The sequence below is a fragment of the Nannospalax galili genome, unplaced genomic scaffold (genome assembly GCF_000622305.1).
Source record: "Nannospalax galili isolate Female #2095 unplaced genomic scaffold, S.galili_v1.0 scaffold402, whole genome shotgun sequence".
Classification (NCBI taxonomy): domain Eukaryota; kingdom Metazoa; phylum Chordata; class Mammalia; order Rodentia; family Spalacidae; genus Nannospalax; species Nannospalax galili.
In genome coordinates, this window is record NW_008348875.1 from 3,522,551 (window position 1) to 3,547,723 (window position 25,173).

Here is a 25,173-nt window from a genome sequence, read left to right on the forward strand (position 1 = left end):
TGAACACATTTGTTGTTGGTCTGAACTTCTATGATCCCTGCAAATATATCAACTCATTTAAAAAGGAATTCTTTTCCTTTTGTCATCTGACAGCTTTTTTAAAGGAGGTTAGCAGCCTCCACAGGCTCTAAGCTAACGTCCTGGTAAGCTGGACTTAGATGTCACCTGCTCAGACAATGAATATGTTTTGCTGCTTACAGATGGACCATCAGCTTTGTGGGCCTCTTCTATTTGTGCCTCCATCCTGGTATTCCCTTGCTCATTTATTCCTAACTGCAAATAATATACAATGTGAAATAGTTCAGTGAATGCCCCACACTGCCAGCTATCACACCCCAGATGCTATATGCTTAAGAACACAATGGATTCAAAAGAAAATGCTTAGAACTGTAGATCTACCAGTTAAAACAATAGTGTACCCCAAAGCTGAATGCACAGGGCACGCTGCTTTGCTATACTTCTTTCTCGTGTGTCTCTGCCTATGACTCCTCTCCTTCATTTTCATTAACAAAGTCGTTTAGCAGATAATAAGATATGTGCTGGAGAGCTGTAGTTGTCAACCTTGCACACCTGGATAGAGGGAACCTCAATTGAGGAATTTCCTCCATTGGACTGACCTGTGGCCACGTCTGTAGGGCATTTTCTTGATTCTTGAGTGATGTGGGAGGGCTCTGCCCACTGTAGACAGTGCCACCCCTGGTCAGGTGATCCTGTTTTAAAGCAAGCTGAATATGGACCAGGGGAGCAAGCCAGTAAGCAGCATTCCGCTATTATCTGTGTCCCAGATTCCTGCCCTGAGTTCTTGCTTTGACTTCCCTTAGTGATGAACTGTGACCTGGGAGATGTAAGAAAAAATAAACCCTTTCCTCCCCAAGCTGGTTTTGGTCAGTGTTTTATCACATCAATTGAAAGACAACTAGAACAGTCACAACTTCAATCCAAATTCTCCTTTTGTTTCAATATTTGAACAGGAGAAAAGTTAAAATGTTTATAAATAAAAAATAAAGCAAATGGAGGTACATTTGGAAGGATACTCAGAAGAAACAGTTTAACTAGAAATTATTAAAACACAACTCAAGTAAGCTTTGGTAGGGCTTTAATAGTTTCCAAATAAACACTCTGAAATGATCCAGGTCATATCTCCCAGGCACTTACGTGAGCACTTGCCTGCTGACTCATCTTGGTGAATACAATATGCAAGGTTTCCAATATAGACCAGCTGAGATCAAGCTGTAGTAGGCATGTGGGAACAGTGTCCTAAATGCTTCTCTGAATGAGGCTGGTATAACGAATAGTGTGCTCTAGAGAAACAGAACCGTTCAATCATTAGGATACATGTGGGTGTGGGTAGAAATGGGAGGTAGAGAAAGAAAAGGAAGAGGGGGAACTAATTAGGAGAATCTAGCTTGTATACTTATAGAGGTTGAGTTGTCTGAAAATCTGCAAATTGGAGCCCCAGGAATGCCAATGGTGCAGCTCCATTAGGTACAGTTCCATCATGAATCTGAAGGCTTGAGCACTAGAGATTATGGTATAAATTCCAGTTCAAGGGAAGAACACAGGTATCCCAGGTCACCCAGACAGGCAGGAAAGGGGCAATCCTCCTGCCTTTGTTTCTGGTTCTGTTCAGGCCCTCAGTGGATTGGACAATGCCCGTCCACAAAGGGAAGATTGATCACTTCAAATGTTAATCTCATCTGGAAACACCCTAACAGGCATACACAGGAGTAATATTTAACCTGGTCACCTGTAACTCAGGCCAATTGACACATGAAATTATTCATCAAATTCATTTCCCTTTCTTAGATACCTGATTCCTGAACCTATCACTAGGAGACATTGGGATAAGCCAAACTTGTCTTTAAAAAGTGATAAACGTGGGGCTGGAGAAATGGCTCAGTGGTTAAGAGCACTGACTGCTCTTGCAGAGGAACCGGGTTCGATTCCCAGCATTCACATAGTGGCTACAAACTGTCCTTAACTCCAGTTCCAGGGGAATCCTACGCCCTCTTCTGACCTCCATGGTATTGTATGACAGGGGTGCACTCACATACACGCAGGCAATACACTCATACACACGGTATTGTATGACAGGGGTGCACTCACATATACACAGGCAATACACTCATACACATAAAATAAAAATAATATAGTAAAAAAGTGATAAATGCATCTCTACAATTGTGTGTGTGTGTGTGCGTGTGTGTGTGTGTGTATGTATGTATACATATTGTCTGCCTCTGGCCATGTGGGATGCATTTTGTTTGTATTTGTGGTGGATAAACTTCTGCAAAGGCAGATCTTCAGACAGCCATAGAGTGGCTTTCATTCTGGCACCCAGAGTATGTGGCTTTCATGAGCCATCTCTCCAGCCCTCTTTTGCTTGAAACTTAATTTAATCTTCTCTTTCTAGAACACAAGCCTTCAGCCTAACATAGTCATCCCCATGGTAATGTCTGTAGCAATGTAATACTCACCCTTTCATTGGTTTATCAGCTCTGTACCAGACACCTGTAGCCAAGTTTGGTACTAGACACTTTAGCACCCCAAAGATGAAGATGTTTTGGTGTCAACCATCCAGGGAGTGAAAACGAGTGTAGGAAGACATGTACGTACATAGAGAAGTCAAAGCGCAGAACCTTATTCAGTGACATTAGGACTGCAGATGGGCGATCATGAAAATTCAGAAGTTGAAGAGATCACATCTGGTTGGGATTCTAGGAAGGCTCTATGAGGGATGTGAAATATAAAGGGAACAATAGCAAGTTCAAGTAGTGAGGAACTATACAGACAGGGAGCAGTTGATCCGCGTTGACTCCAGGTCCTTAAATGAGTGACATTAAGGGAAATGAACTGATCCAGAGGCTGGCAGGTCATGAATACCAGGTTGAGTCTGAGATTGATTCAAAAGGGATAAATTCCTTCAAGGAAGTATAATTTAGTCACATGTTCTCTGTCTTTACACTTGACCCACTGAACAACATTGCCAAATCCTGTGTAACACTGTATGTGTTTTATGTCTTTTATGAATTTATTCATGAATGTATAATTTTATGGCTCTCTGCTATGTAAGGTGTCACAAGGGAACCAACACAGGGGCAAGTTAGATCAGTTCTGCCTTCAGCCTCACTCAGAGTTGACCAATGAGGGCTGAAATCCTCACACGTAGTTTCACCCCACTGAACCATGTCTCTTATAGCCTTTCTCTCTCCCCTTGTCTTGTAGCAGATCACTGTCCTATGACTCTTCCTGTGACCTTGTATTTTCTCTGTCCCTCTGGCCTCCCTTGTGTTTTAACTTACTCCAGAACCCAACCTTGTTCCTTTTCTCTTTACATGGTATGCCTCACATAAAGAAGTTCTTTTTTCTCTGTGGTTTTAATCACCATCCTCATGACCATAACTAATGCCTGTCTTCATCCTCTCCTCTCACTTCTGACTGATGTTTTCCAGTGTTTCATTACTAAATTAATCAACAAACACTTCAAAAGCAGTATGTTATAGTTACAAACCTTTTTTGCCTCTTCTGGAGTTTATCCTGGTCTCTGTATGATTTCTTCTCTCAGTTAACAGTGTCACTAAGTACTACAGTGTTGATGCCAGGATGGTAATAAAACTTCTGAATCCTGCTTCTCCTTAATCACAAGAACTATCTGTTGCTGATACTCTTCAAACATCTGTACAATCCACACTATCCCTCCATCCCAACCTGAGTGTTCTGACTTTGGTTTCCTGGGTTATTCCAATAGTCCCACAGTGGGATCCCCTGTCAATGAATTGTTTGCCTTTAATGATATGAGTGATTTTTCTAAAATGAAAACTTTACTCAAACACTTGCTAAAACCAGACCATAAGATTCTTTTTGTTTGTTTGTTTGGTTGGTTGGTTGGTTGGTTAGTTGATTTTGATTTTGTTTTTTTGATATAAGTTCTCACCAAGTAGTTCAAATTATCCCCCACCTTCGAAATACAGTGATTAAACACAAACACCACCATGCCTAGATGAAGGATTCATTTAATTTTTTTTTTTGGTCTTTTTGAGACAGGGTCTCTCTGTAGCCCCAGCTGAACTGGGACTCACTATATAGACTAGGCTGCCCTCGAACTCACAGAGATCTGCGTGGCTCTGCTTCCCGAGTGCTGGGATTAAAGATGTACACCACCACACTTGGCTTCATTTAATTCTTTTTAAGGAGATCCTGAAGGGAAATATGGTATAAGAAAACAATAGGATGCAGGAACGAATCAGACTTGAGGTTTTTTTGTTTGTTTTTTTCCTTCTTTAAATACCTCTAACTGGAACTCACTATATAGACCAGGCTGCCCTCGAACTCACAGAGATCTGTGTGGCTCTGCCTCCCGAGTGCTGGGATTAAAGATGTGCACCACCACACTTGGCTTCATTTAATTCTTTTTAAGGAGACCCTGAAGGGAAATATGGTATAAGAAAACAATAGGATGCAGGAATGAATCAGACTTGAGGTTTTTTTGTTTGTTTTTTTCCTTCTTTAAATACCTCTGCTTGGCTGTGTGTTATAAAGGGAGGGGAAGACAGGCAGGACAACTATTAGACTACATTATGATGAGGAGCACAACAGATGTATGCACAGGACTCTGCAGACCACCTAGCAAAGGCCTCCAGTTAAGGCTAGAGAGTGAAGAGTTCCAGAAGAAACCATGTCCAATCTGCACTGTATCCAAGGAAGAGAGAACACAACATCCCAGATGTGAGAAGCACAGACAGGCCCTTGAGTGATAAAACAATATCCATATGTTTTCCTTTGAAGCAGGAGACTCGTACAAGAGGAGAAAATCTGGGACCGCGGCAACCCTGTGAGAAAATACCTTGCTTACTTATCAGAGTACTTTGGATTCCTGCTTTCTTTTCATCACCACAGTATCTCTAGGTACAGGAAAATATCTTTTATAAGTCATATCACCCAGCTGATACTGCAACAGATGTGGAATACAAATTTACATGGTTCATAAATACCAAGCTTTGAAATTAGCATCAGAACTGGTAATGGATCACTTTAATTTTGCTACTTTAAAAAAATGTATAAAAGTGGAGAGATGGATCAGTGGATAAGAGCACTTCCTGCTCTTCCAGACGACCCAGGTTTGGCTCCTAGCACCCTTGTGATGGCTAACAAATGTCCCAGTTCCAGGGAATCTGGTGCCCTCTTCTGGCCTCCATAGGCTTTGTACACATGTGGTTCACTTACATACATGCAGGCAAAACACTCATACACATAAAATAAAAATAAATAATTTTATTCATTTATTTTAATTGTGTATGTGCGTGTACACTGGGGATATGTGTGGGTGCACATGCACCAGGGCACATATGTGGAGATCAGAGGACAACTGTGTATGGTTGGTTTTCCCCTTCTACCTTTATGTGGGTTCCAAAGATCAAATTCATGTGTCAGGCTCGTACAATAAGCACTTTACATACTGACACATCTTGACAGCCCAACATACTTTTCAATGGCCATAGAACAGTGAAATTTCTGTGCAAAATGAAAATCTGTCCTGGAGGAGATAATCACACCACCCAAATAAGACTTCCACAGAAAAACAAGACCTCTGATGAAGAGAAATTCACAGTCAAAGCTTAAAAATCAGGGCTGGGGAGATGGCTCAGTGGATAAAGCACTTGCTGTGCAAACATGAGAACTGAAGCTCAACTCTGCAGAACACATGTAAAAGATGTGTGGGCACCGTGGCCTATTATAACCCCAGCAATCAAGGAGCAGAGACGGTGAATCATAAGAGCATGCTGGCTAGCCAGACGAGCTCCAGGTTCAGAAAGTGAGAGCCTACTTCAATAAAAAGTGGAAATTGATCATCAGAAGACATCCAGCATTAACTTCAGGCTTACACACACACACACACACACACACACACACACACACACAAATATACCTGTGCACCTATACACATACATATACACAAATACATACCGCACACATACACACACACAAAATAACCCTTATAAATCACAAGAAGACATATAACATCCTGAGTAGAATCAATACGGTACAGCAAATACCAAATATAACTGACATTCTAAGATTAAGATCAAGATTGAAAACTAGGCTTTAAAATAATTGAATTTTTAATAAAATCCAATAAGACAGCAAAATGAAAATACACAGGAGTTGAATTAGAAGATGCATAGCACAAATTAGGTAACTGATTGATGAACGCAAAGGCACTGCTGAGGAACCCCTCCAGAATGTGCCAACACTGTAAAGAGATGAGGAACATGAAGAAGAGCTTCAAGGAGGATGTGAATTGAACTAAGCCATCTACTAAATATCTGATTAGTATTGCAAGAGGCAAAACTAGAGCAGCAACACTGAATTTCCTACAACTAAAGGAAAATTTAAGTTCCCGTATTGAAAAATCAAAGTGAATTCTAATCTTAATCAATAAAACAATTAGAGGAAATTATTCCATTCAAAAACACATTGATCTGATTTTTAAAAAATTATCCCATACAAGCCCATAAAAAGAGGTCTCTGCTCAACAAACACCATGGCTGTGTCTTTGGACTGCAGCCCCCTATGTAGTCACCATCTGAAGCCCATAACTGCTGTGTCTCCGGCAAGGACATTCCTCACCTTTCTCCAGAAGTCAAGCTACAGTGGGCTGTAAGACTTTTCCTTGGAGTTTCCATAGAAGCCCGGGTACACCTCCTGCAGCCATGGTACCTCTGACATGGTAACTTACAGCCTTCATGTTCCTGCCTCTGGGGACTCCTCCCAGTGTACCAAACTCGAATATTGTGGACTGGGAATATCTTCAGAGCTAATAAACTCAACATAGTTAAGCTGACATCCCTGCCCAGTGAGGACAGAGAAAAAGATTTCCAGCGTCCCCAGCCAAGCTTCACCAGTCTTTCATCCTTCTCCTCAGTCTCATCTGCCTCCATCTCTGCCCTAGAGACGGAAAGTTGTGCTCCCTGTCCAGATTGGAGTCAATTGCTGACGCATGGCCTGGTTCTCTATGACTAAGGACCCACAATCTTGCAAAGCCTTCAACTGTGAAGACCTCCACAGGCAGAAATACCCCAGCCTCAGTGCCCTCAAGGTGCACATTGAATCCACATATTGCCCTGCATCTCTAAAACCTGCCAGAGACTTTCTCCAAGGCCTGGCTGCTGCAGGGTCCTGTAAGGAACACCCCACCAGCCCCCCAATCCCAGCTCACAGCAAAATCATCCATTCACCACTCTCCAACCTGCCTGCTCACCTCCATTCCCACTTGAACATCAAAAGGTACAATCAAGATAAGCTCATGGAGGAAGGGAGGGAGGGAGTAGAAAGGAACGCAGGAAATCATCTCATTGACATTTAGGCCCTGGTAGAATTTTGTCTCTGCAGATAAATTGGTATCCTTTAAAATAACAGAAAACTTACATTATATAAATTGTCTCGTTCTTGTGTACGAACAAGAGGTTCAAACGTATAGTGAATTTTAAAAAGCCATCTGCTCTATATCTGATGGTATTTTCAGACAGACAAAATAAAGACAGAAAAAAGGCAATACTGAATTTCCTAGAATTAAAGAAAACTTTAATAGGTAAGAGTCATCCTATCTCAATATGGCCGAATATTTTTCAATATTTATTACTCAAATTACATTTGGTTCTCCTAACCCTTGTTCTACCCTCCACTGTGTCTCCAACAGGGCATGTTTATGAACTGGGCAGCTGTTCAAGGCAGGAAAAGACAGCACTGGTTCTGTCTCTCCTCAATCGGGGAAAACTTTCCCAACAAATTACGAGTGAATTTTTCTAAAGCCTCTCACCTCCTAGAAACAACTGAATCCTTTCTAACAAATATGACTAAATAAATTCAACAAGTAGTCTCCAGTTAAAGTTCAGAGAATAGTTTTTGTTCTGTTTTCTTCTGCTTTGTTTGTTTGCTTATGTGTTTTAATAAGCATAGCAAAGAATGAGCCTCCCCATTTGATAGTGACTGAGAGATTATTTGTTCGTGAATGCATACAATAGGGTTTGGGGTAGAAATTTTAATGGGAAAAGCAAAAAATACAGTATTAACAACCCATTCAGAGCCATGATTTATTTCACTGATTTGGATTTTCTGCCCTTTTCTGACAGAAAAAAATTCTAAATATAGTTGAAAGCGTTTATCACCTGAGAGGCACCATTTGGAAAAGAAAACAGAACATATTTTTAAATCATAAATTTCCACCAAGTTCGTCCCTTGCATAAATAAGCAGTCCCAGACCTAGCAAGAAATATTAAAGTTCATCTAAATTGCAAATCTGACCTTATTAAAATGGCTTTCTCAAAGTGCCATAAACAAATACAGTGTGTTGGTAATACTGCGAAACAACAGAACACGTTCTCAACCAGTTCTATAATTAAACTGGAAAGATGGGATTTTTCATAGCTCTGAATAACTCAAATGGACAAAGAAAACAATGCTAGGACAATGACTTGAGGTGGGGACAATGCGTCCATCTGGAGGGTCCCTTTAATAAATGGCTCAGCACAATTGCTCTTTGGAAGTCAAAATGAGTTCTATGAACAGCTTGTAAACATTATTATATTGTTGCTAAATTTAATGCTCTTAGAATACTTTTCCTAAAACTACCACATTCCCTCTTAATGTTAGAAGCACAGCCATTAAGATTTACTATGTTTGGGGTAAGAATAAAAATGAAACAATTAAGAATGAGCTTATATCTGCAAATGGCTAGAAAGAGCTAATAAATTTCAGAATTAAAAGCCAAACAGATACTCTGGGCTATTTACTGAGTTTATGGAAAATCCATAGTTTAAGGTATATTTAAATTAGTGGATTGTCACCAAGCAAATGGCTTCCTTTTACTTAGAGAAATAATGCAGAGTGCTGTAGACCATGCAAATTCAATGTGGTTGAGATGAACCTTGGTTTGGTTTTAGCTGAGTTTAGCAACTGCAGATTTATGGTTAAGTAAGTACTCCCAAGATTTAGGGCAGATTGCTGAGTTTTTAAAAAGTAAAGTGGAGGTATGGGATTGACCACCAACACTTAAGCTCTCCACTGACTTGATATGAGATCATCAACAAAAACACACAAAGTGCTTTAAACATAATTATGTCATACTCAGATGTGATTTTTAGATAATTCATTGATTAATTCAATAAATGTTTATAAAATATCAGAGAATTAAATGAGTTGACATAGGAGCTAGCCTGTATAAAGCCCAGTCTATGACACTAATTGTCACAGTTATTATGAATATCTGCTCTACCTCTGAAAGTCGAACTATTACAACGGAAACTGTAAGGAACGATGATCACACAAGCAATAGCAGCCCAGAGAATCTTCAAGTGAACATATGTGCATGAGCACCTAAATATCCAAGTCAGTGAAACTGGCAACTGTCTAGGTCAATTGGAAATTCCTGGGAGATCTGAAGTCTAATGTCCCCATCAGAAACGAGGGACAGTAACTTTCTGGAGATCACCCAAATGTGTGTATTTGGCTACTGAAAGCAGCTCCATATTAGGCCATGGTTGCAACCAGGCCACCTCAAAGGACAAATACTATATATTGTATTATATTATTAAATCTGTCTGACACCAACATGATATATATCTAATGTCATTATCTCTGAAATTCCCGAGTATTTTCTGAATATCTGCTTCCACTTACATGCTGTTGAAGTTTCACTGTTTTATCCCATTCAGTCCTATAATCAAACATTAACTGAGCACCTCCCTGGAACTATGATAGCGTTAGATTCTATTATAGGTGCTACAGGGACCCATTGGAGAGTTAATATGTAAGCACACGCACCCAGCGCAGCATGCACCCAATTATTCTAAGTTCCCATATAATTAAAGATTTGAATACAACCAGGCTACTAAAATAGAAGTAGGAAATAGAAAAATAAGCAAACCATCAAGCTAATAGAGTTACTGAACTTAAGCATTTCATTTTATTCTCTATGGAATCAATTCAGAGCAAGAATGTGTTTTAGTTCTTGTCATTTTTCCCCCTCTGTAACACCAGGAGAGAAAGAAAGTTTCACATGACTAATGACTAAAATGCCCCCAGATTCCTCATTCAGGAAGGATCATTTTCTATATTTGAAATGTAATGAGAAAAATATCCATCAATGCTAAGCGCTTGAGTGTGGCTGTTCCCAACTAATAAATCACAAAACTTGGTCAATTGGTTGATTCCAAAGCCTGACCAAGGAGATTACCAAGCACCTCCCTCTTACTATTTTGCCCCCATCCTTCTTTATAGTCCTAAGCCACTCCAGCCACTGTGCAGAAGGTGTGCGTTGGAGCCCTAAGTTCTCTGTCCACATATATTTCTATACTTGCACCAACATCTACATATGTACACGCACATATATGTCTCATGGTGTCACTGCAACTTCAACTGTTATTTCCACCCCAGTTGAGCAAAGTCCTTTATTATCGTCCACAACTCTCCCCTCATCTAACCCATCAATGTGGAAACACAATGATATTGAAATTCATTGGGGAAAATTCTTTGAACTCAATTCCAAGTGATCTTAATATTAGCATTAAGGTTAAGGATTGCTGTGGTTCTAGAGTTATTTCAGCGAGGAAGGGAAAGAGGGGTTCTGAAAGAAATCAGGTCCTCCTTGTGCATCAGTTGTTAGGGAAGCTCTCCATTGTCTCCACTCAAACTATATGTGATGCCTTCCTCCTACTAATTCTGACTCAGGAAATAAAATCAAGAGATTGGAACTGAGCAAACAAGAGGCAAACATGATCTAAGCTTCGATTTTCCATGTAACACAGCTTGAAAATAGCAAGCTTTATGACTCCTTGAGGGGATATCAAAGAACGTGAGGCATTTCTCTGTAGGCTTAGGGAAAGGCTCCCAGCACAGCACATGGCTCTATTTTCTAGTAACTGTACTTGTTTTCTTATAATTTATCGAACTTCCTGGAAATGACCACTAAAAATACCCACAAGAGAAGTAGGTATGTGATTTCATCTGACCTAGGTTGGACAGACAGGGTTGAATTGACAAAAGAACTGGAAACATTCAGAGAATTTGTTAAGTCAAGTCGGGATGGAAAAGCATCACCTACAACGTAGATGCAGAGGATGAAAGAGATGACATGAAATCCAGAGGTGGAGCATACAGTTCAACACAAGATCTATGTGGAGTGAAGATAAAGGGTCAGGAAAGAAGGAAGCAACAGGAAAGGCATCATGGGCCAAGCAAGCTCTGGCCAGGGTGAAGACTAGGTAGGGTTTGGCTGGCGAGATTCCAGCACTGTTTGAAAGCAACTAAAGTGCATATGGTAAAGTTATAGTCCATCTGCTGTCACATCAAGATGGATTCAGACATCAGCAACCTGATACTCTTACCTTTCTTTCCAAGAGCCTGTCCAGATCTGTCTCTGGGACACAACATTCCTACTTACTCAGAAATATACAGGAAAGAGGAAATGGGTACACACTAACAAAAGACAAACATACTGGTAAAATGAGCCGAGGTAGCAAGTACTCAGGGCAGTGATTTGTCAGAATGTTTTTAGAGTTTCATGTATGTCCTTTCAACTCCATAATCAATTAAGAAAAATTAAAGCTGTGCATAAAGCTATATCTCATTTTTTTGTATATGTAATACAAAGTTTACTTCAAACTAAATGGCTAGAAACAATAAACCAGTTTTAGAAAATTATGCTCCCTTGATGTAATGAAGCACTACTAAGCTAATACTATAACAAAACTCAATTTGGACTAACATGAAAATGTATTCAATAAACTAAACTTGTCACATAGCTTTATGTGCGATTCTAAAATTACAATAAGGTGTATAACATACACATTACACACACTATTATGTGTCCTCATGTGACCATCAATAATTACAGAAAACACGTTTATTTCTGGATGACAGGATTCAAAGAGCATTTTCTTTTGTTTTTAATTATCTACATTTTATCATTTTGATTTGATGAACATATATTGCTTTGGACATTTTTTAAATATCAAGAGGTTGTGGAGATAGTTCCATCAGTAAAATGCTTTCTTTGCCAGCAGGAGAATCTGAGTTCAATCTCTAGAACCCACATCAAAAAAGCCAAGTATGGCAGCACACGCTTGTGATCCCAGCACTACGAAGGTAAAGACAGGCAGGTCCCTGGAGTTCGCTGGCCAGGCAGCCCAGCCTATTTATTGAGTTCCAGACCAGTAAGAGGCTTTGTCTCAAAAAGTGGTGAATGTTGCCTAAGAAATGACACTCAAGATTATCCCCTGGCCTCTACACACATGCAAATGTACCTACACACACACACACACACACACACACACACACACACACACCACACACACACAAAGTTATAAGGCAACTCTCCAGAAAACTAATAGAGGAAACATGTCTAAGAGCCACGGCCATCAGTTCACAATATGATCTGTGGAAGCAGCAGGCTGATGTATGGTTGTAATTCAACTCCAGGCAAAAGCGTGGCAGTGGAAAAAAAAAGCATTTTGATTATCAATCCTTCGGTTTGGTTATTTTATTCAAGACACACCAAAGACAGCCATAAAGTTCACAGCTAGCTAAGCCTTGACTGTCTTCAAGTTATTGCTCACGAATCAGATAAAGAAGAGAGTGGGGAACAAACAGCAGGTCCAACCATGTGTAAAGACATCAGGAATAGCCCTGTGTTTATATTACTGCAAGAGAGTTCAAATTTATACCATTTATTGTCTGTGCAAACAAATGGAGCCTGGCAAGTCAGAGAAAATAGGACTCGCCCCTCTGGAGCCCCTCACTGGAGCTGAAAGCACACACCGTCTGAGAAGAGACACCGGGCTATGCTACTTAATAACAGGCTTCAGAGGGATGTCAGAAAATGCATCAAAACCACATTACCCACTGAATAGGGAAAAAACTAAATAGAGCAGAGTTTATTAACGGGTGGAGAAAATGATTATAGGGTAAATAAAAACAACTCAGGGAAATGGCAATGGAGATATATTAAAGAAGAAAGAAATGTATTACAGGCAGAGAGTACAGAGAATGAGGCAGGAAAGGGCAGGCAACTGGTGCTGAGGTAGAGGAGATGAGCTGGCTCCAAACTCAATGTGAAAATCCATTCACAGTTTTCTTAATACAATGGCAGGCAAGATGGGAACGAAAAAGGAGCTCATTCACACATACGAAATTGGGAAATGCAGAAATTAGAGGGCTGTGCTGGTATAGTCCAGGAGTGGCACACGAAGGAACTGAAAAGTTTAGGTAAAAGCATCTACTGGAGGGTTAGAAAGGGGCAGAATGGATACCAGCAAAGAAACCCAGTAGCTTGTCTGCTATGGAACTGGGAGATGTAACCCAAATCTGGTGGGAAAATGAAGCCTATGGTCCAATGTTCTAATGCATTTGAGAGCCGAGGGCTTCCTCCTATCTCGACCATACTAGAAGAATCTTTGGAGTTGAACTGCATCTTTAAAGTCTCCCCAGGGACAGCATTTCCACTTTGTCACTTTTCTCTATTGCTTTGGACATGTGGGTGTACAAACTCCTACTCCACGTGACATAGACCCAGAACCAAGTATTTATCAGAGACTTTGTTAGTAAGAATAACTATATTCATTCCCAAGCTATACTCTCTACACCATTTATCTCCCTTGTTTGTAGGACAGTATACTTGCTGATGTGTATGTACCGTATGAATAATTCTCTGATCCCTTCATCAACTAGAAGTCATGCAGAGATTAAATATTAGCTCTCATTTATCTAACACCTGTGATGAACTCCCTGCTGTTCAAGCTGCCTTCATGATCACTGCTGCCTCCTGGTTTCTTACACTTAAGCCTCATCCCCTGACCATTATTATCTCAAGGCTCCTTCAAAGCTTCAGTGTCTAGAGAAGTGATTTCTCCTAACATGCTCAGGCAGCAGTACCATTCCCTTTTCAAGATAACAAAGCTAAATTACATAGACATTATAAAACTCCCAAGAACTATGGCTTGTCAATACCGAGTGGGTATCAGAGCCTGTGTCTTCCCCAAAAATTCCAGAATGTCACTCTAACTCTATATAAAAACCTCCCAAAATCATAGCAATAGCTATTATGAGACAAAATAGTTGGTGGTAACTACCCAGCTAGTGGTGCAGGTAATGACAGCCCCATATACTGGCACTAGAAAAATCATTTGAGGCAAGGGATGCATCCAGGCTCTTAATAAACTGGTTTATGAACTTTGCACTTGTTATGTTGTCAGAAGGAGAGGACTTTAAAATGTTTCAGGATCAAAGCTGAGGGTCTGGGAACAGAGTTCTATTTGTTGCATCTTCACAAAAAGAAAGGCCCGTGTAAAAAGCTGAAATTCTCAGATGATGAGAGACCTTTGGGAAAACTAGCACAGCTGAAAAGCAGGCTGGAAACCTGGTCCAAGCTGCCATCAAGCAAATACTGGAGAAGACGTGGGAGAAATGCAGCACATAATCACCTCCTGGCATGGCCACAGTCCAGCCAGCTAATGAACTTTGTTGCTTTATATTAATGGATGAGATATCACTCCTATAGTAATGTTACATTATATGGCAAAGGTGTTTTTGAAAACTGCAGTTGACGTCACCATCCACTTTATTTGGGGCTGATCCAAAGGGGGAAATTAGGATAGGCTCAATCTAATACGCACCTGTGTGAGCAAGAGAGTTTGAGCCAGTCGGCGACAGGAGAGAGAAATCGATGTAAAATAGAGACTCATCACAGGGAAGATGAGGGGTAGCTGTGCTGTTGCCAGCTGGCCTGGTGCAAGGAGGCTTGTGAGATGATCTGTGACAGGCTACTACAAGAAGCTTCTAGAATCTGAGAGCTCCAGCTGATTGGGAAGTGGGACCCTCAATCCTATGTCACAAAAAACTGAATTCTGGGGATAACCTGGATGATCTCAGAACTAGATTCTTCCTGGAGCCTCAGAGGAGACCATAGCCACTCAGAAACACTTGGGTGTGAGACTTTGAGCAAAGAACCCAGCCAAGCGGCACTCAATTTCTCACCTAGGAAACTGGGATTCCGAATATGTTAAGCCACTAGGATTGTGATAATTTGTTGTTACACAGCTACAGAAAATTAGGACAGCCTTCCACTCTTCCCCCAAGCACACTAATTAGCTACATATGATGGATGGATAGACTTACAGACAAATTTGTCACAGGCTCCCAAAAAGCTTGTGTCCTCTATACTACCAAAGCTCCCCTAGAGCCTAGTTTATTTATGGGCAAAAACTGAGGGTGAATAAAGGCAAAAGACAGTTCCTTTTGGTAACTAAGAGATCACTAGAACTTCAGTATTGTCATGGCTGGTGTAACTTGACACATACCATTTTATGATTTTATTATTTACTAACATTCTTTTATTCATATGTATTAATAATATTTAATGACAAAATGACTTTTAACTTTTTATCTTTATATGAAGTATATATAACATTTCATTTAGAAATCCTGTAATGTACAGTGGAGAAGCCATGTGTTTTTCTACTTTGCTTACAAATATTTATTTATTTTGCCTGTGTGAGTATATGTGTGATACATATCTGTGGTGTATGCATGTGGGGGATTGAGGGGCACATACCTGTGCATGTATGAGAAAGCCAGAGGAGGACATCAGGTGTCCCTCCCTATCATTCTCCACCTTAGTCTCTTGAGACAGTGTCTGCCATTGAACCTGGAGCTAGGCTGTCAGCCAGCAAGTCCCAGCAATATTCAGTCTCTGTCCCACCCTTCCAGCCCCCAGCACTGGTGTTATAGCTACACACATAGTCATGCCCAGTTTTCTTCTATGATTTCTAGGGTTTTGAATTCAGATCCTCATACTTGCTCAGCAAGTACTGCTACTAACTGAGCCATGTCCCAAGTCCACAAATATTTATCAAGTGCCTACTATGTGCTAAATATTTTTCTAGGCCCTGGGCGCACAATGGTAAAGAAAGAGTTTTGTTGTGTTTTTTCATTGTTGCTATTTTCATCTCTGGTGGACAAACTAGATGTTAAATAGTACACATGTAAATGAACACGATATATTCAGATTTGATAAGTTTTAGGATGGAAATAAAGAAACATAATAGGATAGTGAATGCTGAAGCAGAGGATGGCCACTACAGCTGAAACTTGATTAGTAAAACAATCCCACCACCCAAGCTCTGAGGAAAGAGCCCTTCAAGAAGAAACTATCATAGAAACAAAGACCTGAGACAGGAGCTGAGTGGACACATTTGCAAATATAAGGACCAATGTAGAAACTGAGATGCTGAGGAGCTACATGCCCAGGTTACTGGGCAGCAGACCTAGGACTTGGATGCCTGGGATATTATCCACAATGCTTTTCAGCAAGAACTGAGAAGACCCGTGAGCCATATCCCACCCTCCACCTTTTCTTGTATGGTCCATCAACCAATAATAGTTTTTCTACTTTTAAAATGTTGAATAAAGGCCAAAAGAAAATTTTGTGTCATATGAATGACATGGGAAAACAATTCAAATTTCAATGGCCCTCAATAAAGTTTTATTGGTACACAAACCATAATTATTTATTTAGGAGTTCTCCATGGTTGCTTCCATGCTTTAATAACAGGACAGAGTAGTTGTAATGAAGATTAGAAAGTCCAAGAAACCTAAATAATATATACATAATAGCTGCCTATTTCAGAAAATGTTGCAGGTCCCTGCTGGATATCCTCTTATTAGAGGATAATGTATATCTGAATAATGTATATCTGCCCCAGTGAACCACTGTGGCTCCTGCTGTGAAGTCAAGAAGCTGAGTTTGGCCATGACTGCAGCTTATAGACCTGCGAGAGTGGCTGAGAGCCCACGAGGCTGGTTCTTTTATCTTGAATTCTTTCTGCTACTTCAGTTCTTATCACCATATTTCCCACTTTAAGAAGAATGTTAGAAGGGGAAAGAAGAGAGCTAGAGAGAGAAATGCTTAGGAAGCAAGCAGATGTGGTCACACCTCAGAAACAGCAAAATAAGACAAGACGCCCAAGAGCATGAAGAGTTAGGAAACAATCTTTTCAGTGGCTTCCTTGGATCCGTCTTCGAACTGCTGTGGAATCACACAAACGGTAGAGGAGTCTGGCTTTGTTCTTTACTTGTTAGTGCAATCATTCTCAGATGCTAACCCTCAATTTTCTCATCTGAAAAATCTTGAGGGAAGAGTCTTTCTTAAGTTAGAGTCTCCTGGTGTATCATCACCTCACCCTGTATCTTAACAGCTGGCTTGTTAAGTAAATAACCATGTGCCTGTTTTCCTCGCTGGCTTCAAAGTGCTCACATTTTAAACCCAGTGCATTACCTGAAATCTGTTCTTTGTGGGCAGTGAATAAAAATTTAGCTGATTCAATAAATGAACACTATGGTAGTTAAATTGGATGTGTGTGAAGTGAAGCTGCGGTGGTAAGAGTGCATGCACGATGCATATCCTCTCAAGCACTTGCTAGGCAGAGGAGGAGGACTGCAAATTCAAGGTCGCCCTAAGTTACATAACAAGTTCTAGGCCAGTCTGGAGTATATAGCAAGATCCTGTGACAAGTAGCAAAACAAAACAAACAAAAAAGAAAGTGTATGTGTGTGTGTGTGTGAGTGTGTGTGTGTGTGTGTGTGTGTGTGTGTGTGTGTGTGTTTAGACATATGCACCTAGGCCAGGACTCTGGACACTAGAAAGCCCGGGTACCTTAGTTTTTTTCATCTATGAAAAAGCAGCATCAGCTTGCCTTGCACATGCTAGTTGCTTCAGTTTCACAAGCTTGTCATGCTAAACACCAAAAGCCACCTGCTAAAGTCACAAGCCCGAGGGAAAAGAATAGTCAAAAGTTGTTTCCTTGATAAATTACCCTGGGTGCTTCTTTCTAAAGCCGTTCACAGATGGTATCATCATGCATATAAACAGCCTCCTATTTTTGGTCGACTACTCTGATACAATGACTTATTTCCAAGTGAAAATTGAAGTAAATGTGTGTCATCCTTTTCTACAATTCCTCATGAGAATAAGCATTCTGCTTTTGTGTTGTGTTTTAGTGAAAAAGATGCTGAGCCAGTGATCAAAAGATTCTGACTTATCTGGTCTATCCAGTCTTGGAGGAACTAGGCTGCAAGGTCAAAATGCAGTCACTGAAAACTCAGGATAATTTCCTTTCTCTCTGTCATTTCCAGACTCCCTTGTAGACCATGCAATCTTCTTTAAAATCTTCCTTTTCCAGTCTCATCAGCTTCTTAATCTGATTACAGCAACTTCTATACCTACACAATTAAGAGGGGTCATTCCTAATCTTTACTTAGAGACCACAAGGAGAGCTGGAGAGATGGCTCAGCGGTTAAGAGCACTGGTTGCTCTTGCTGAAGACCCAGGTTCAATTCCCAGCACCCACATAACAACTAACAACCGTCTATAACACCAGTTCCAGGATATCTGGTGCCCTCTTCTGGCCTCTGTGGGCATTGCACTACATGGGTACACTTACATCCATGCAGGCAACACACTCGTACACATACAATTAAAATATATATATTGAAAAGATCCAAGGAAGTTGAGGAGCTTAATCTTCATTGTCAACCTGACTAGAGTTTGAATCACCTAGGAGACCGAGGCATACCTCTGGAGATGACTGTGAGGGCATTTCCAGAGGATTAGCTGAGTGGGAAAGACTTACCCTGAATATAGATTACACCACCCCACAGACTAGGAAACCAGATAGAATCAAAGGGGAAAGAAAAAAGCCAGAGAGAACCAGTGTCCATCTTTCTCTGATCCCTGGCCCCTGTAGTGAAAACCAAATTGCTCTACCATATTTTTCCTGCCATGATGGGCTGAACCCTTAAATAATAAGTCCAAATAAATCCTTCTTCCCTTTAGTTGTTAACGTCACATATTTTAGTCACAACAATAAAAGCCTAACTAATACAGAAGTCCTGGAAGTCTAGTGACTTATCTTCCTACTTAACACCTGAGAGGTTTTGAGAAAGTTATATAGCTTCCCCAAGCCTCAGTTTACTCACCTATAAATTAAGAATGTCACAGTGCCTATATCACAGAACTATTATACTAAGTGAACACATTAGAAATAAATGCATACATACAAACACTTATCTACACACATAGGTAGAACTTAATACATGTTACTCATTCACCAGGGCTTAGCATTATTATAATTTATGCTAATAATATGATTTTAGAAGCAGTTTTGTACCTCTTAAAAACTATCATTGGGGCTGGAGAGATGGCTCGGCAGTTAAGAACACTAGTTGTTCTTGCAGAAGACCCAGGTTCGAATCCCAGCACCCACATGGTAGCTAACAACTGTCTGTAACTCCAGTCCCAGGACTGGAGCCTCTTCTGACCTCTGTGGGCGCTGCACGACATGGGTGCATTTACCTACATGCAGGTAATACACACATACACATAAAATAAAATAATAAAAATTTTTTTAAACTATCATTGATTGAGAGGTCATAAAACACTAAACATTGTTCCTAATATGTGTTCTGTTTTAATGTTCTTTGCAATGTTCCTCTGAGAGAGGAAGTTTAATGACCTCCACTTCACAGGTATAGAAATTTGCCATTCAGTCCAAGGGTAGGATTTGAACCAGGCTGTCTAACTCCAGAACCAGAGCACTGAACCATTGTTGTGACTCTGATCTTCAGAACACTGGGACGACTTTACAGTGCAGAAGCACCCAGAGAGAGGCTAACATCCAATTTAGAAGGACAAAAGTCCTAATATTGTACTTTGTAAGCAGAGTTTCTTTTTAAATTTTTAGTCTTTTGCTCTGATTTTCAGGAAATTATCTCATCTTGGACAATTTGACCACAATTCTATACATTGTTCATAAATATCTTATAAAAGAGAAAAGAAGGGTGAGTGAGGGATAGCTTAGTGAGTGAAGAGCTTGCTATACAAGCATGAAGCCTTGAGTTCAGATCCCCAGAACCCTCAGAAGAAGCCAAGCATGGCTGCATGCATATGTAGTCCCAGAACTGAGGCAGAAGAGGCAGGAGGGTCCTTGGGGCTCACTAACCAGACAGTCTAGCCAAGTTGGTGAGCTTCAGATTCAGTGAGAGACCTTGTTTCAAAAACCAAAGTGGAGAGAAATCAAGGAAGATGCCTGATATCCATTCTGACTTCCCCACATACACATGCACATATACACATGCACACACACCAATATACAAATACACACACACACACACACACACACACGTGCATGCAAAGAAACACAAATTTTAAAATAAATAATAAAAAGAGGGAAAGGGTATTAATACAAAAAACAGAACACTTAAATAGTTTATATTGCCCCCATTCATCTTAGCTTTTTTTTTTTTTTTTTTTTTTTTTTTTTTTTATTGACCAAGCTGGCCTTGAACTCACAGAGACTGCCTGTCTCTGCCTCCCAAGTTCTGGAATTGAAAGCATGTACCACCACACCTGGCATTAGTAATCTTTCAAAAGCAATTTCCATCCTACTTTCTGTCTTTTGAAATTCTCTATATTTCCCTTTATATCACCTTAAGTATATTTCTTAAAGTGAGCATGTATTAGTCAAGGTTCTCTAAATGAACAAAACCAAGAGAATGAATATAATTAAAAGAGAATTTGTTACACTGGCTTACATGACTTGGTTGAAGTAGTCCAGCAACGGCTGTCTCACACCAGAAAGGTCAAGAACCTGGTAGTTGCTTTGTCCATGAGACTGCATGTCATAGAAATCCTAATCTGGCACAGAAAGTCTGTGGGATTCTTAGAGAGTCACAAGTCGTCAGTCCATGTTGGAAGCCCAAGAAGCTGGTTCTAAAATCAGTAATCAGCAGTGGCCGCAACAGGTAGATGAACTCATCAGCTAGAAAGGAGGCCAAGTGAACAGAAAGCAGAAAGCTTTCCTTCTTCCACGTCCTTTTATCTGGGCTGCTACCAGAGGCGTTGCCCACAATCAGGGTGAGCCCCACATTAATTAAAACTGTCAAGACAATCCCCCACAGACATGCCCACAGGTCAGCCCAATGTAGATAGTTCCTCATTGAGACTCTCTTCCTAGGTGACTCTAGACTGTGGTAGGTTGACAGTTAAAGTTAATCATCACAGATAAAATGTGCATTTTATTATTTTTGTTGCAAAGAAACCAGCATTTCTCTTATTATTCGAACTATGCAGTAGAAGCCACTTGTACTGACTTAAAGACTTTAAAGTCCCCTTAAATAAACAGAAATTAGCATTTTCTCCTATTTAAATTCAATGGCCAATTCTCTCCACTTTTCACATGAACTATTTAAGCCTGGCATTCAGAAACTGCTAAAGCATTCCTCTCAGTGGAATTCTGCCTGCTGTGCCCTCTCTTGTCCAAGTGCTCTACCAAATTCCTGCCAATGTTCACTAACCATTCCTCTGTGCTAGATATTGTACTATACAAAGGAAATCTGAAAACAGAGACAAATCAACTACACTAGATGTTATTCTGCATTACACCAAAGCTGACCAACGTATCACATTTAGAAAAGGTTCCAAAAACTCTGAACATGTGGCTAGATACCTTATTAAACAGATAATATTATGAAAAACATGTTGTACCCAGGGTCTCCAGAGAAACAAGATCATCAAGATGACAGAGACAAAGATGAAGTAGAGATGATAGGGTTGGAGATGAAAAAGATGTGTAGGGAGAGGGGACACAGCTGAGAAAGAAAGGGAGGAAAAAGGCACATGTGGCAGAGAGAGAGCTTTATTAGTTACTTTTCTGTCGCTGTGATAAAACACCATGACCAAGGCAAGTTATAGAAGAAAGAATTTACTGGGCTTACTGTTTCAAAGGGATGAGTCTATCTGGCAGGGGAGGCAGGGCAGGAGGCAGAGCAGAAAGCTGAGAACTCACGTCTTTAAGCATGAGCAGGAAGCAGACAGACACAAACAGGAAGTGGGACTTTCAAAGCCCAGCCCAGTGACATTTCCTCAAGCCTGCACTCCCAAAACTTTCACAATGAGCACCACCAAATGAGGCCAAGTAGTCTAATACTTGAAGCCTATGGGGGACATGCCTCATTCAAATCACCACAGAGATGATAAAGATGATAGAGGAGAGCAATATAGAGCAGACAGGGGTGACAGAGTTAAAGATAGAGATAGAGATGAAAAGAGACAGAGATAGAGGAGACAGAGTCAGAGACTGAGAATGAGAGACAGAAATGAGACAGACAGGGGCAGGACTTACTTTAAGGATTGACTCACACAGTCATGGAGATACAAACTTAACATGTACAGGGCAGTCATCAGGCTAAGGTCCAGGGTCCGGATGAGTTCAAAGGCTTAACTTCAAGCCAAACTTTTACTCTCACAGGAAAGGTCAGTCTTTGTTAAAACTGCCCACTAATTGGATGAGCCACCCTCATTCCAGAGGGCAAAGTCCTTCAATTTAAATGTCAATCTTACATACTTCTTCATCCCTACTCCAAAAGGAAAAAAAAAAAAAGCACCTTTGAGACACACCCAGAATAACAGTGGACCGAACATTTTGGCACCAAGACCTAGCTATATTGGACATATAAAATCAACTATCAGAACCTGGAATGCCAACCAAGACTAAGAAATAAGGATCAGAACATCTCTACCAGCCTCTCTTCTCTTACCTTAGTGAGCCCTAGGTTGGTTTGGATATTTCAGTATTTGCAAATCTTTGTGTAATTTGTTTTACAGAATAAAATTCTGAACACAAATTTTAAACATATGAAAGGAAATCGGTCAACACTGAAGTACAGAAAAAAATCTCATTGATTAGATCAAGTCTGCTCAGAGGGAGGAAATTTCTTGAATTATTGGATATTCAAAGATGTACAAGTTTATCAGCCACAAATTTATTAGAAATAAGATACAACAAATTAAAAAATCAACTTTCTTCTGTGTCCTCTTCAATAATCAGATTTACATGATTGGTAATCTATCTCACATTGATTATTGATATGAAAATAGGAGCTAAATGGAATTTGAAACACAAGTTCTCAGGGAAGGTTAAAGGCATCTCAGGCAGCCTAGTTTTTGTTATTGATGAGAATGATTTTGATAAGCTTGTGTCAGACAAACTAAATTCTACATCAATGGCTTCCATATCACAAAGTTCCTTCTAAGCAGGGTTTGTTGAACAACTTTACTGTGCATTTGGGCTTTTATGTTGTTTTTCTAATACACAGTACTAGAAAATGTCCCTTGGCTGCCTTCAGTGTGGTCAACAGCAGCTATGAAGAAGGAAGAACTTATCAGAAGAACACATAAGCAAATGCCCAGCATAGGACCTCCATAAACATCTGCTGGATTGGAGTGCAGTATCATAGAATGCCACCCTGAGGAACACCATGCAGGTTGATTCAAGTGCAAACAGTTTTCTGACAGGCAAGGAGACAGAAGATACCCTAGGGACGTTCACCAAATGGGCAGTAAGGAGCTACCCCAACCACGCAACTAGACTGAGGGAGTCTTCTTACAAAGACGGTTCATTTCTAAAGTTCCTCGTTTCTCCCACAACGTGATTTTGTCCACATGTAGTTTTGAGGTCCCTCCTTTCAGTTACCAGGGAGAGAACCAACCAAGGTAAAAAATCCTCTGACGTCTCAGTGCATTCTCCATGTCAGCCATGTCTGCCTCACTTTGTGCGTCACCATGCCTAACACTTTCCCTTGACAGCCACTTGTCTTCTATTCAAGATACTCTTTAAAGTACTTCAAGTAAATAGCATCTAATCACTGCAGGAAACTACACTCCTCTTAATTCCATTTTATCCCCTTTTCATCTTTTTCCTTGAACTGCCCTGTTTGATGATTAGCTTTGGTCTTCTCATAACTTGGCCCTCATGAAGAGAATGGGGTTCTCTTCTTGTGACGAGAACTTAGGTAAACTAGAGTGTGATTGGACACCCTATTTGGTGATTCCACCTGTATGGGGGGCACTCAGGTTAAGCATCTTTAAGTGTGTTGCCCAGATATTTATATTTGTTCAAAGCTGGCATTTTCTTTGAGTCTCCCTCAGATAATGAACAGAAATCCTACAATACATATTGAAGGACCAGGAAAATAGACTTGAAACACTTGCTTTGATATGTAGAAGACTAGGCAAGTTGCAACTTCAGTTTCCTCACTAGAAAAACATGGGTTAGTTCCATGTACGGTGCCTGTCACATGGTATGTACTCTGTAACTGTTGACTTCTGAAATCAGAAAAGAAAACATATGGTGACAGTAGTTTGATAAGAGACAGATATTCAAACTGTCTGCCTTTGCATCCAGCTCAGTCATGCTCACATAGGAAGCTGTAAAACTCAAAGATGTCTATATATGGAACAGAAAGACATTTCCCTTGCCAGGTAGGGTTAGGGTGCTCATGGAATGCTCTTGTTAGTGCTGGCTGCAAGAAATCAGTTCTTCACCCACCTCCCCAATGTCACTTACTCTGCCCCCCAAACAATTCCTGAAAGCCCAGGTCTCTCAGTACCAAGAAGTATTAAAAGGTTTCCTCAAAGATGGGCAGGAACATCAAAGACCATCCCAACTTGGACCTCTGTTGATCAGTGGGCCATGCCATGCCTGCAGAACTACTTTAGACTAATCAGAGCAAAAAGAATCAACAAACAAAGGAAATCCCTGAGTGGGCCTTGTCTTATGCACTCTCCTTAATGCCAGGCAGCTGATTGTACAAAGCTTAACACAGAGATTCATTTGATGTTTTTACAGCACCCACTCTGTGCTGTTGACTTCAAAGCATACAATGACCAAATGCCACAGGACTTAGAAATGCACTGGGGACCCAATAAATACATAAATAATTTGGCATTTATTTAACATTTATTGGTTTTCCAGGGGTATGTGGTATATGAGACAGGCCACTTGAATTTTAAACAATATCCTACTGACATTCTTTAGACTGTTATTTAAAAATAGTTTTAGCTCTGCACTATCCCCCCAATGCAAGTACAATAAAAGAGATGGGTTTTGATAAACTGCACACATGGATTCTGGCAGGTGCTTAAGGGTAGATGAAGACAGATGTCCATTCCTTCCCTGTGAGATGGAGAAGCAACTTTGTAGTGGGAATTCTTCTGTGAGCAGTCTGGCCCTCTGTCCTATAAGAAGGCATCCACTGTTGTACAGGTTTAATGACAACCAGTTCATT